We start from the raw sequence: 3678 nt of genomic DNA, 5'->3' as shown, positions 1-3678 counted from the left end.
TTCTTCTTCTTCTTCTTCTTCTTCTTCTTCTTCTTCTTCTTCTTCTTCTTCTTCTTCTTCTTCTTCTTCTTCTTCTTCTTCTTCTTTTTTGGTCTCTTAGAGGCAGGGTCTCCCTATAGCCCTAGTTGGCCTACACACTATGTAGACCAGACTAGACTTGAACTCACTGAGATCCTCCTGCCTCTGACTCCCTGATGGTATTAAAGGTGTGAGCCACTAAGCTGGGCTGGATTCCTTTTTCAGCTGGAACTTTATCGTATGTAGCATCACAAACTTAAACCAAAGTTGTCACTGCATACTGTTAAAGTTCCTCTGTGAACTTGTTTTGAGTAGCATTGGTGAGGTTGTGAGTTACCAGAAAACGCATGCTCTTGTCAGAGATCTCCACAGGGGCTGGACGGTTCAAAGAAAAAGCATGAGCATGGGTGTGAGTGTGATGTGGAAAATGGAGGGAAAAAAACCAATAAATCTTGAAATTGTTGTGCCCAGTTCTTGAGACACCAAAGACCTCCAAGGAGCCGACTGATGCAAACACACAAGCGTTTTTTACTGTTACAAGCTCAAGCTTGGGCCTACTCTGTCACCGACCCAGCAGATCTCAGAAGTGAGACCCCTTGCTTTGGGAGACAGAGGTTTTTATAGGTTTATTTCAGCAAGTTCAGCAAGTAGGGGAGTAGGGGGTCTCCAGCCTGGCAAGCATCTGATTGGTTGCAGCCAAGTGACAAACCATAAACTGCTGGCTTCAGGAAATCTGAAAAGATTTATCTGGACTTTTAGTACTTTCCTGTCCCTGGTTAATTGACTGTTGGCAGGGGAGTTTTTCTCTATCTGTTCCAAGTACTGTGGTTTTTCTTGGACAGGGCTCAGGGTTGGGTCAGTCCCATGGAGGTTTTATCCAAGATGGAGTCACTCGGGTCTCTCATTCCCCCCTCTGACTAGTACCTTGGGGACCCAATCATGGGCCCTCCTTCATCTCATGTTCTTCATCTACCAGACTCTGGAGAGACTGATAGTGGGTTCGCATTACCATTAGCTGTATAGCTCCCAGCTGCTCTTTTATAAAAGCTACCAATTTATTTAAAATGCAAGGTCCAAAACACAAGAGCATAATCAGAATGAGGAGGGGTCTGAGTAAGGTTGAAATCAAAATGGTCAACCAAGGGGAGCTATTGAACCCAATTTAAACCATCCTTGTTTAGCCTTATATTTGTTCTCTCTTCGAGCCAGACTTTTTTAAACCTTGGCCAGGGATACTTTGATGACCCCAGTGTGTTCTACATAAAAACAACACTCTTCTTTAAGGGCAGCACAGATGCCTCCCTGCTGCAAGAACAACAGATCTAAGCCTCTCCTATTCTGCAGAACCATTTCTGTCAAGGAGGTTAGGGATAATGGGAGGGGGCATTCCAAACATGATCTCAAAGGGGGTTAATCCCATCTGGTAATGGGAGTCATGCACTCAATAGAGGGTGAACGGAAGGAGAGTCACCCAGTCACTGCCAGTCTCTAAGGTCAATTTAGTTAAGGTCTCTTTCAGATTTCTATTCATTCTCTCTATCTGTCCCAAAATCTGGGCTCTATAAGCACAATGTAGTTTCCAATCAATCCCCAGAACTGTGGCCAGACTCTGACTTACCTTGGACACAAAAGCCGGTCCATTATCTGACCCTATCATCTGTGGAAAGCCGTACCTGGGGAGGATGTCTTCCAACAGTTTCTTTGCCACCATTTGAGCTGTTTCATGTTTAGTAGGGAAAGCTTCAGCCCATCCTGAAAAAGTATCTACAAAGACTATCAAATAACGATATCCTTACCTGCCAGGTTTTACCTCAGTGAAATCCGTTTCCCAATAGGCTCCAGGTTTTCTCCATTGAAGCCTGATTCCTGGGTTTCTAATATTTGGCACCAAATTAGTGAGTTGGCAAGCTTTACAGCCATTGACAGTGTCTTTAATCTTTAAATTAACCTCCTTGATTTTTACTTCGGTATGTCAAATTAAGTCCTGCATCCTCTTGATGCCCATGTGGGAAGAATGGTGTATTTTTGCCAACATTTGTTTTCCTAATTTTTCCAGGAGGGTCAGCTTCCCTTCAGCTGACCTCCACCATCCTTTCAGGCATTGGGTCCTCGGCAGTCCCTTTATCCATTTCAGGTCCTCTCTGGTGTATTTGGGCTTTGAGGGGAGGTTTGGGTCACCTAGGTCAATTAATGTTGTGACCAAGATTGAGTCAATTTGGAGGGCAGCCTGTTTAGCTGCCTGATCTGCTCAATTGTTTCCTTGGGAAATCAGATCGTCCCCTTTTTGACGACCTGGGCAGTGGATAATTGCCAATTTCTTTGGCAGCCAGAGAGCCCTCAGCAATGTTAGGATTTCTTCTTTATTTTTGAAAGTCTTTCCCTCTGCCATTAATAAGCCCTGTTCCCGATATATTGTCCCATGAATGTGCACGGTGGCAAAGGTGTATCGGCTGTCCATATACACATTAAGCTTTTTGTCCTTTCCCAATAGCAGCGCCTTAGTTAGGGCAATAAGTTCAGCCTTTTGGGCTGAAGTGCCAATGGGTAGAGGCTCTGCCCAAATGATGCCAATTAATGATACTACAGCCACCCCTGCATACCTCTCACCATCCTGGAAAAAACTTCTCCTGTCAGTGAACCAGGTTACTTCAGCATCAGATAATGGGATATCTCTCAAATCTGATTGGGTACCGTGGACATGGGCCAGGATTCCGGCACAATCATGCAGGGGGCCATCCAAGTCTGGGTCCGGCAAGAACATGGCTGGATTCAGGGCAACTGGTACCTGGAAGGTGATTATAGCAGGATTAAGAAGTAATGCCTGATAATGAGTTGTACGGGCGTTACTTAGCCATCTGTCTGGGGGCTGCTTTAAAACTCCTTCAGTTGCATGTGGTGTGGTGATGGTCAAGTTCTGGCCCAAAGTCAGTTTGTTAGCATCTTTTACCAGTAGTGCTTCTTTGAGTATATAGCCCAAGTATTGGACCTGTTGTTTGCATTGTTGGGCCTTTTAGCAGAGACCCGATATCCCAGGCTTCCCAACATCTGCATCAGGCATTCTGTGCTATCCATGCAAAGCCTCTTGGCTGTCTGCCACCACAAGTAGGTCATCCACATACTGCAAGAGACTCCTTTCCCCAACACTATCTGTCTCAGACACCTCTGCCAGTCCTCTGGATCCACAGTGGTAGCCAGCAGGATCCTTGCCAGGTCCTTGTTCTGCCTCCTTTCTGCCTTTATCTGTTTTTCCTCTGCACTATCCCTATTATTGTACACTTTCTTGACCACAGTTATTCAATCCTTTAAGCTCTTCTCACCCAGTCTCTCCACTCTTTGGAGCATTTTGTTTATATCCAGAGCTGACTGGTTAACAAAAGTCATGGCCACTGCCATTATACTATCTTTGGCCTCTGGGTCTAATGGAGTGTACCTGCGGAAGGCATCCATTATTCGCTCCAAGAACACAGCTGAGCTTTCATTTAGTTCCTGACTAATATCGTATACCTTTGCCAAATTAGTTGGCCTATGAACAGCCACTATGAGACCTGCCAACAGAGCCTGGTGGTAAACAAGAAGCCTCCCCTTACCTTCTGCAGTATTATAATCCCAATCAGGCCAGGTCAGTGGATAGGCAGCATCAATCAGTGTCGGGTCAGTAGT

General features: G+C 45.3%; 1 pseudogene; it reads right to left on the bottom strand.

The window, feature by feature from the left end:
• The window catches only part of LOC103729119, a 4229-nt pseudogene extending 764 nt beyond the window's left edge, over positions 1-3465 (bottom strand).
• Positions 3466-3678: the final 213 nt, after the last annotated feature.

The sequence above is a fragment of the Nannospalax galili genome, unplaced genomic scaffold, assembly GCF_000622305.1.
Source record: "Nannospalax galili isolate Female #2095 unplaced genomic scaffold, S.galili_v1.0 scaffold710, whole genome shotgun sequence".
Lineage (NCBI taxonomy): Eukaryota > Metazoa > Chordata > Mammalia > Rodentia > Spalacidae > Nannospalax > Nannospalax galili.
Note: the sequence above shows the minus strand (reverse complement) of the source record. Positions and strands in the feature narration are given on the sequence as shown.